The sequence below is a fragment of the Lynx canadensis genome, chromosome D3, assembly GCF_007474595.2.
Source record: "Lynx canadensis isolate LIC74 chromosome D3, mLynCan4.pri.v2, whole genome shotgun sequence".
Classification (NCBI taxonomy): Eukaryota; Metazoa; Chordata; class Mammalia; order Carnivora; family Felidae; genus Lynx; species Lynx canadensis.
Genome location: NC_044314.2, coordinates 49,031,508 through 49,041,965, shown reverse-complemented (window position 1 = coordinate 49,041,965; position 10,458 = coordinate 49,031,508). Strand labels below are relative to the sequence as shown.

General features: G+C 39.1%; 1 pseudogene; it reads left to right on the top strand.

Moving 5' to 3' along the window:
• Positions 1–217: 217 nt before the first annotated feature.
• Positions 218–1,050, top strand: LOC115528412 (annotated as a pseudogene).
• The last annotated feature ends 9,408 nt before the right edge of the window (positions 1,051–10,458 follow it).

Genomic DNA, 10,458 nt, shown 5'->3' with positions numbered 1-10,458 from the left:
ATTTATTTAACACCAGCAGGTTCAGAGGAGACCGTTTCTCCAAAGATCTGAGCACCAAATGCAAGTGGGAAGGGTAATTTATAGTTGTCAGCTTCCATATCTGTGGGGGTTTTCGCCCGCAGTAAACAGGGCAAGAAGAACCCAGAAGAGGGGTCTCCAAGCTAGAGACCAGAGCTTGTTTTAGCCCCATCTGCCATCTTACGGTGTAAAACTTTATTCATTTTCCCAACACTACCAGCCTCTGACCACCCTCCAACCTTTTTTCCAGTCACAACCTTCAGAGCCATCTTCTTGCCCACCCTCTGCCTCTAGACTAGCCAACACCCGATTTTGAACTTAGCTCCTCATCACCGATCAACCATGAGCTCCCAGATTCATCAGAATTATTCCACCAAGGTAGAGGCTGCCCTCAACTGACTGGTCAATATGTATCTGTGGGCCTCCTACACCTACCTCTCTCTAGGCTTCTATTTCGACAGTGACGATGTGGCTCTGGAGGATGTGGGCCACTTCTTCTGCGAGTTGGCTGAGGAGAAGCCAGAGGGGAGCTGAGCATCTGTTGAAGATGCAAAACCAGCGCAGGGGTCACGCCCTCTTCCAAGACATGCAGAAGCCGTCCCAAGATGAGTGGGGTGAAACCCTGAATGCCATGGTAGCCTCCCTGCTTCTGGAGAAGAACTTGAACCAGGCCCTTTGGGATCTGCATGCCCTGGGTTCTGCCCACGCAGACCTCCATCTCTGTGACTTCATGGAGAATTGCTTTCTAGATGAGGAGGTGAAACTCATCAAGAAGATGGGTGACCACCTGACTAATCACAGGCTGTCCGGCCCCCAGGCTGGGCTGGGCGAGTATCTCTTCGAAAGACTCACCCTCAAGCACTACTAGAAGTCTCTGGAGCCCAGCAGCCTTTGGGAGGGTCCCTCTGGCATTCCCCCAGGTGCCAGGGCTTGTGCTTGAGTCTCTCCTTGTATCCACTAGGCAGCTTTTTAACCACCCTGAGACCTCTCCCAAGCCGTGGACCAAATGAAAACAATAAAGCTTTTTTGCAGAAAGAAAGAAAGAAAGAAAGAAAGAAAGAAAGAAAGAAAGTTGGTATCAATTCAAACTACAGTGTTATAAATGCAAGATTATTAGTTATAATTCCCATGGTAACCACTATGAAGATAACTACAAGTTTATACAGAAGAGGAAATGAAAAAATCACATGATACAGTAGGAAAAAAAGATCAAACACAAATGAAGGCAGTATTAGAGGAACTGAGAAACAACAACAAAAAATTTGATACATAAAAAACACAGAAAAACGGCAGAAATAGTTCTTCCCTACAAGCAATTACTTTGAATATAAATGGATTAAACTTGCCAATTAAAATACAGATACTGCCAGAATGTATTAAAAGAAAAAATGATCCAACTATATGCCGCCTACAAGAGACTCACTCTAGATTCAAAGACAAAGTTTTCATCTCAAATTGGAAGCAAATAGTTGTCATAATTAAGATGGAAAAAAACTGCATAGGCATGTGGAGCAGGAAAAGGGTGGACATCAGGAATTCAGTGTTGGACACATTAGGTCTGAGATGTCTGTAGACACTCCAGTGAAGATACTGACGAGGTTGGATATATGAGCCTGAAGTTCAGGGGGAAGATCCAAGCTAGAGATAAATATTTATAGTCATCCTCACAGATTTGCTTTTGGGTTTTGGTTTTCATTTTTGTTTGTTTGTTTGTCTTTCTGTTACTGATTTGTTATTTAAAGCTCTTGGAATAATGAGATATAAAGAAAAAGTCTGTGTTGATAACAGTTCTAAAAACTGAGTTTGGGGTCATTTCAGCATAATCATTTGGAAAAAAAGAGTAGGAATCAGTACAGGAAACAGAAATAGTGGTTGATAAAGCAGGGAAATCAGAAAAGCCAAGTGATGAACAAGTTTTAAAGAGAAAGCATCTGCTTTGTCAAAAACTATTCTGTCTTTTCTTCCCAGGTCTGGTTTGAGACATTCTCTCACCTCATAATTGGTGTTTTCTCCTCAGGGGGTAGTTTATTATTAAATCCAAAGTCTCATCCACCAGAAACAATCATAATGGGTTACCCATGGTTCTGATGCTGCGTGAGTGTGTGTGTGTGTGTGTGTGACATTATAGTCTAACCCTGAAGAGTAGAATGGGAAAATCATGGACTCTAAAACCAGTCTTAACTCCACCACTTCTATACTAGTTGTGTGGCCTTGGACAAATCATTTAACTTCTCTCTCAGCCCGAGTTTCCTTGTGTGTGCAGTAAGGTTAACAATACTGTAGCTATCTTATAATCTGCTGTTAGAATTAAATGACTTTCTATATGTAATGACACCATAAGAGTTCAAAAATGTTCATTCCCGGCTCCTCTTTGACATATGGGAATATGCCCATATCTCGATGTTCTTGCAACTGCTGAAATTGAATATCTTGTCCTGCTGACTGGCTTTTCGTTCTCTGGATAATGGCTTTTATAAAGAAAAACTTATTTCAAATGCAGATAGTTAGGAGGTAATGATTTGACTTGTTCTATGAGGAATCCTTTAGGAAAAGGAAATATTCCTTCAACAAAGTTGCTTTGATACTAAATGGGTGGGAAGTGAGAGGAGAAAATTTTACGCAGGTCCATTTGAAGCAATGGAGATGAAGATATCTCTTTGAATATAAAGATAATGTAGCTCCTAAATCAAAACTCTTTCCCCAACACCTCTAACCCTTTATTCTTAACTCCCAACCATCATCAAACCTCTTTCCCTACTACCCCTACTAGCACTTCTCCCCTATAAAACAAAAGATGTTACAATTGCTTTTCCCATTTCAAAATCATGAAGCTTCCACATGGAATTTACTTGCTATTTATGTTATTGTGATTTTTTAATTGGATTAAGCCATATTTCTTTGGGGGTAGAGTGCAGCGTGGTGGGGGTGAGAGGAAGGAGAAAGGAACTGTAGAACAGAGAGGTATGAAATGAAACCATCTGAAAGCCAGAACTCTCCAAGAAAGTGAAGGTGGTTAACTCTTTAAGGCAATCTCCTCAACCTCTTTCCCTTGATTTCTTCAGGATGCCTCCTTGTTTACACCATTTGGATTGAGTAATCAAGAAGAAGGAGTGTAGAAGAAGGTGCATTAAAAAAGTTTTACGATATGCTATCAAATCACAGAAAGGGCAAGAGAGCCTTAGTCGTGTCACAAAAGGTAAATAAGCTTCAAAAACTACAGGTAGTCTATAGCCGTACCTACCACAGTTGGAGAACTCAAAACTAATAGTATTTATCAGCTTGCATGCAGGATATCACCTGCATATCCCAACTGCTAACTGATCCTGTCTCTGCCTTATCTCCATTATAAATCCAAGGTGTCTTTGGAGATGGATGGGTACCAAGTTATCTAACTTAGGCTGGCCATACAGGCATCTGGGGAATTTCTCCTGGTAATACATTAAGAACAAAGAAGTCCCAAAGTACAGAGGACATATGCAGTTATGCTTCACCATTCTTAGTTTTTCTACCCAACATTTATCACTATTCCCAAAATACCAAAGGAGAAACAAAAGAGTTACCAACAGAAAGAAGGAACTTGGAAAGAAATTAGAAAAATTATGATTTATCAAGATAACAAGGGAAAAGCACATACTCTAGCAGTATAAGAAAGTTACTGGGGCGCCTGGGTGGCGCAGTCGGTTAAGCGTCCGACTTCAGCCAGGTCACGATCTCGCGGTCCGGGAGTTCGAGCCCCGCGTCGGGCTCTGGGCTGATGGCTCAGAGCCTGGAGCCTGTTTCCGATTCTGTGTCTCCCTCTCTCTCTGCTCCTCCCCGTTCATGCTCTGTCTCTCTCTGTCCCAAAAATAAATAAACGTTGAAAAAAGAAAGTTACCTCATAGGATTCATACTGCAGATACCTAACATGAGCTGGAGGAACAGCCTGGATCGCCAAATGTCAAGTAACATCATTATTACCAATCTCTCTGGTAATTATCAAACTTTTTGTTACGGTGTCTGGACTCTAATAACACCACTGAGGTGAACAAAGAGAGAAAGAAAACATGGGGAAGAGGGAAAAACAGGGCAAATACCTACTTCAAAGATAAAACCACCTGAATGATACAGGAGCCTTGAAAGACTGCCTGAAGGAATCAAACTGCATTACAGGCCAGGAGCAGGGCTTTGTTTCTGACAGTCTCCACACGGTCCAAAATTCCACAGTGATATAGTGTGATCATCTGGATGAGCTGAAACATTCAGCTGTACCATGGCAAAAGGACACCCACACTCATCAGGTCCAAAAGCCACTATGGAACCAAAGAGAATGGAAGTTTGGGGTCTAAATTATCTAATCTGGGTTAGATTTGTTACTCCACTTTGCTATGATATAAACTGTTTAGATACATTTATTTAGTTTGCCTTCTTTAAAATTAAAAATGAAGAGTGGTCATGTAAGTGATGTTAAAATATCTCAGAAGGACCTCCTTAGCCTAGATCCTGTCAGTTGTTTTCAACTGTAAAACACAAATATGTTTAACCAGTGAAGAAAAAAATGATTAGCAACTGGGTTGCCATGTGTCAGTCATGAAAATGTTCCTCTCAGACCTTTTGGTGTGAGAGCATAATTGACTGACAGCCTCAGATCCTGTCCCTCTGGATCCACCACTGCATTTGCCCTAAGGCCACACTTCCAATGGACTGCTCCCAGCCAATGACAGCACAGCAGAGGCACTAAGGCAGGCCCATTCTGGCAATCCACAGGACTCTTTGGTGACTGTGATTTCAGGATTCCCCATCAATCTGGCCAAATGTTTCTTGGCACTATACTGCAGTCTGAGACACTTCCTACACAATCCTCTATCCTTCCCTCTCTTCTACATGATCTGAAGACCTTTCCCCATCTTCTCCTGCTGAACTAATATGCCCTGAAGGCCTGAAGGACTATAGGAAAAAAGATCTGCATTTCAACTATCTATCAGAATGTTTTAAAACTTTACAAGGGCACAGAGACTTACTTATTTCTTTATTTTTATTGCAGTGTAGGTAATCTGTTGAGCAAAGCAGAGTCTGAAGATGACTAAGAAAATAAACCTGGAACAAAAATGCTTTGCATCTTAAAATTTGCATAAAACATAACCAGAGCACAAAGGGGTAGATGCAGCCTCAGTGCCCAGGTAAACATGCACTGTGCCTTTGGTGCCGATCCCACAAATGGGATCTGCCCAAAGCTGGTCTTACGTGTGTTCCTAACTTGTCTGAAAATGTTTAGAGATTGTCATTCCTGGATCAGCACTTTTAGTTTGGGTTTTGGTGCCAAAAACACCTTTAATTCTGTGGTTTCCATTCATCTGCTATTGGCTTGACTATTGATTCATGCAACCTCACCCAAAGAATAATAAATGGTTTGCCAGTTCTAGTGGAGTAAACCTAGATTAGAAGCCGTAGTTTGGTGGACGCTGCTCAGACGAGTCAGGTTCTGCCAGGTTGGTGGTTGACTTAACCTAAAATAAAGTGCAAGGATCTACTCGCTTTCCAGATATGTCCAGGATTCTAGGAGTGGTCCAAAGTTGATTTGGATCCATGAAAGGTGTGGTTCTTCTGGGATTCACCTGGAACACAGGGATCCTAGAGATATTCTTATTCCTTGTGACTAATGAACAAACCATTTAATGCCTCTGTACTTTCATTTCCTACTGGATATAAATAATCCCTCTTTGAGATGGGTTGTGATGCTTTACATATTTGTATAAAATGGCTTGAACTGCTTTATTAGGAAAAGGGAAAGAAGTTCTCATATGCACCATTTTTAATATCAGGACAAAGAATTTGATCAAACCTTCAGGCTTAGTTCACTAGACTTTCTCAACTTAATTGATCTTATGTATGCTGAAGTCTCTTGAATGAACATTTTATTGGCACATTTTATTTTTCAAGGGTGACTAGTATATCTAGCACTATGATGGATATTAAATAAATGCACATCAACGTGCAGGAAGCAATATGGCAAAATGAAGAAGTCATTGACTGAGAATCCTGAGACCACAGTTCAAGTTCCACCTGTACTGCCAATGCACTATAGAATCTTCCATGAATCACTAGGCTTTAATTTTCTTTTTTGATGTCAATCACCTCTTAAATAACATGCATGTCTTTATAAATAAAAAACCTATCACAATTTGTGAAGTTGTTGCTCATATGAGTTACTATAAGGAGAAGCTACTTTTCTGAAAAGAAGAAATATGGAGATACGTAAAAGTAAATACTTTCATATTTTGGTGTATTTAACATTGTATTTGGTGTATTTGGTGTATTTAACATTGTGGTGTAATTCAAAGAGTGCTAGACCTGTGTTCTAAAAATGGATTTGCAGGGCGCCTGGCTGGCTCAGTGAGTTATGCATCTGACTCTTGGTTTCAGCTCAAATAATGTCTCACAGTTTCATGGGTTCAAGTCCTGTGTTGGGCTCTACACTGACAGTGCAGAGCCTGCTTGGGATTCTCTGTCTCCCTCTCCTTCTGCCCCTCCCCAGTTGTGCTATCTCTGTTTCTCTCAAAATAAATGAATAAACTTTTTAAAAATATTTAAAAAAATAAAAATTAATTTGCTACTAACTGGTTTGGGGGATGTGGGCAGCTTATTTCACATTTGTATGATTCAGTTCTCTTTATCTGTAAAATCAGGGTGTTAGGTTAGATTAATTCTAAAGACCCTTCTTACTCAATCTAAAGCCTATTCTAGTCCCAATAGTCTATAGTTCTTCCAGGTGACATTTTTAAATGTCTGCTTTTTTTTTTTTTTTTTTTGTCCTGATTACAGTGGTAATCCTGTTCATTTAAGTGTTCAAAGACTACTGAGATATATCAAGTAAAAACTTAAGAGTCAAGGCTCCTGGGTGGCTCAATTCATTGAGCATCTAACTCTTAATTCAGCTCAGGTCATGATCCCAGGGTTGTGAGTTCAAGCCCCACATCAGGTTCTGCACTGAGTGTGGAGCCTGCTTGGGACTCTCTCTCTCTCTTCCTCTGTCCCTCTCCCCTACTCGTGATCTCTTTCTCTAAAATTAAGAACAAAAACAAAACAAAAAAAAAACTTGAGTCCACCATGATGTTATTCTTTAGAGATTAGTGCTACCAGCTTACTATACAATTTTTCAAAATTAAAAACAAATTTTTTAATGTTTATTTACTTTTGAGAGACAGAGCATGAGCAGGGGAGGGACAGGTAGAGAGGGAGACACAGAATCTGAAGCAGGCTCCAGGGTCTAAGCTGTCAGCACAGAGCCCAACATGGGGCTTGAACTCATGAACCATAAGAATATGACCTAAGCCAAAGTCAGATGCTTAACTGACTGAGCCACACAAATGCCCCCTAATTTTTCAAATTTTTGACTGATATACTTAGATAGATGTATTATTAGTATAATTACTATTTTACAAAATGAAAGCATGTCATACATGCTTTTATGATATTTACCTTTTCATTTAATAATATATAATGAACATCTTTCAGTTGGATATGTGTAGCTCTATCTCATTCTTTTTCATAATTCTTTTCCACTGAATCAATATATCCAATTTATTTATCTCCTATTGATGAACATTTAAATTGTTTTAAAATTTTTATACTGAGCACCCTGGACCACCTATAGGCATCTTTGTTCATCTATTTTTGTACAACTGTGAAAGTATTTCATTAAGGTAAATTCCCAAAAATGAAATTTCTGGATGAAATGGTACAATTTCATATGTAGAGCCAAACTGCTCTCCTATAAAGTGTTAACAATTACATTCCTACAATGTATGAGATAAGAACACTAAGTGGTTCTAAGCATGCTAATTCAGGTGTACCATGTGCCAAGGAATGGGGAGGCATATTATCTATTTTCGGCCTTGCCTTAAAATAAATCTAAGCTAGTGCTGACATAAAGGATATACCCTTAATTCAGACCTGGTGGATCTGCTATCAGACGTTTCACATGTGGTCCCAGAAAGCAGAACTCATGCCAATGTATAGAAATTATCGTCAGATAAATTCTGACTCCATAGGACAAAACTTTCTAACATCAGAATTTTCCCCTTAAAAAAAAAATGCAGTCCTTCTTAACTAGTGAGTACCAAGTCACTGTATTATAGATGGTGTTCAGTTGAAGGCTGGACCGTTGTCAAGTAAGTAATCAGATCTGATGACCTCTAACATTTCCTTCAGATTCTAAGGCTCAAGGATACCTAGATTTGAAGGATAGGAATGAGGGTTAAAATCTCCCACAGACACTTGCCTATCTAGACTGTCTCAGTCAGAATAGCAATTTTTATGTCTTCTGCAGCCCTCATATTTGAATATTTCATTGGGTTAATTTTTGCAATTTTAGGTAACTACCTCTTTCAGAGCTCAAGGTTAATATTTCTATTTCCATTTATTCAACAAGTATTTGTTAAGCCCCTAAAATGTGCCAGGCAGAGTACTAGCTGAGGATCCAAGAGTGAACAAAACAGACAATTCCAGCCCTCATGGAATTTATGGATTATGCACATAAACATTTGCTACATTTGCAGGCAGCCATAAAATATTTATTTTAAATGACTATAAAATTAATCAGATAGGCTATCCAGGATATCTGAATATGCTCATTAAGAAAATCAGAGGGGTGCCTGGGTGGCTCAGTTAGTTAAGCATCCAACTTCAGCTCAGGTCACGATCTCGCAGTCTATGAGTTTGAGCCCTGAGTTGGGCTCTGTGCTGATAGCTCAGAGCCTGGAGCCTGCTTCAGATTCTGTGTCTCCCTCTCTCTTTGCCCCTCCCCTTCTCGAACTCTGTCTCTCTCTCTCTCTCTCTCTCTCAAAAGTAAACATTAAAAAAAAAAGAAAAGAAAATCAGAAACATGTGACTAATATTTTTAAACCATTACTCACCGTTGATTCTTTTCAGTAGACATAAAGAAAAACAGAAAGCAGAAATAATTACCTGAACTTCTGAGGTAAAGGGAAGAGCCAAAGTAATTATCTAATCCAAAAGAAAAACAAACAAAAACACATTTACTCTGATTGTCTAGGAAATTGCATCTGTGTTCGCTTTTCACCTTTGGGTCTTAAAAGGGCCCAAATTCTAAGATTAGAAACCTCTGAATACTCTAAGAACTTGATGACATCTCTGGCCCCAAGCCTAACTAATGTTAAATTTCATCTGTTGGAAAGGCTCAGAAACAAGAGAAAATAAGGAGAGAAAGATCTACAGGATGGCTTGGGTTGAACTGCGTATGTTTATGAAGAAAAGTGCCAAGTAGACCACATGTGTCAAGGGGAAAAACACCATAAAGAGATATCCCAAAGAAACTTCTGTGCCAAAACTCTTGGGTAAAAATATCATTATCTCAGGGTACATTCCTCTCCTGTCATGCATGCATGAGCAGAATGCTTCCTGTCGAAAGCTCATTCCAAAAATGAAATGTAGTCCCATGGCAAGCCTAGCTTCCCATTAAGGCAGGACAGAGTAAACAAAATAATCCTCACTTTCAATTACATTGCTTTATTCTAGGCAGGATCTAGAATGTTCAGGGAATAGGAATCATTTGAGAAATTCTGACCCTCTGAAATATAGCCACCCCAGTTAAACTTAGCCAAAGGTTTTTTAATGTGATTTTCAAAAAACTCAGGAAGGAAATTTTTATACCTCAGGAGCTTAAATAAAAAATCTATCAACTATTTCTTTATAAGGTTCCCAACCTGCCATCAGTGAAAAACATTACCTTATATCCTATGATCCAAATGTGGCCCTGATCATGTGTAACTAACAGGAAAAGCCACAGGAGCAGATATGGTTTCTCTCCTACAACTTGAAGGTTAACCCATTTGATGTTTCATTTTCACTCCAGATATTAATTCCTTTCTTTTTTTTTATCATGCTCAGGATACAGAATTCTGTATCCTGATATATAATGTACATTTTGACCTTTATTAGGTTGCAACAAATTAAATGGCCAACCTTAGACCATTTCGACCTATTAAAACAGCAATTTCACATGGGTTCAACTCAAGCAAGGTCTCATCTTTCCAGACTTCAATATTTTCATCTATAACTTGAGGCCATTTAATAAGATGAGTTCAAAGATCTTAGGTCTGATATGCTATGATTCTAAGAGTTGCAGTGTCAAGTTCATATATAGATACACAGGGAACATAAGCATTGGTGCCATTTGCTATTGCTACAGAAGGAAGAAAAATAATTCACTAAACAAGTATTTATGGAACACCTACTTTGGGCAAGGCTCTATTAAGTAGGTATTCTTATGATATAGAAATGCTGGAGCTTGTTAGGCTATTATGAAGAGAAAATTCTAAAATATTTGGGGGGGTAATTTTTGGAGCTTTAAAGCAAATTTAACTTTGTGTATGTCAAATGCTTAGTCATACGTACAGATTGTAAGAAGAATGCTTAATAATTACACTCATGATTTTCTCCCAA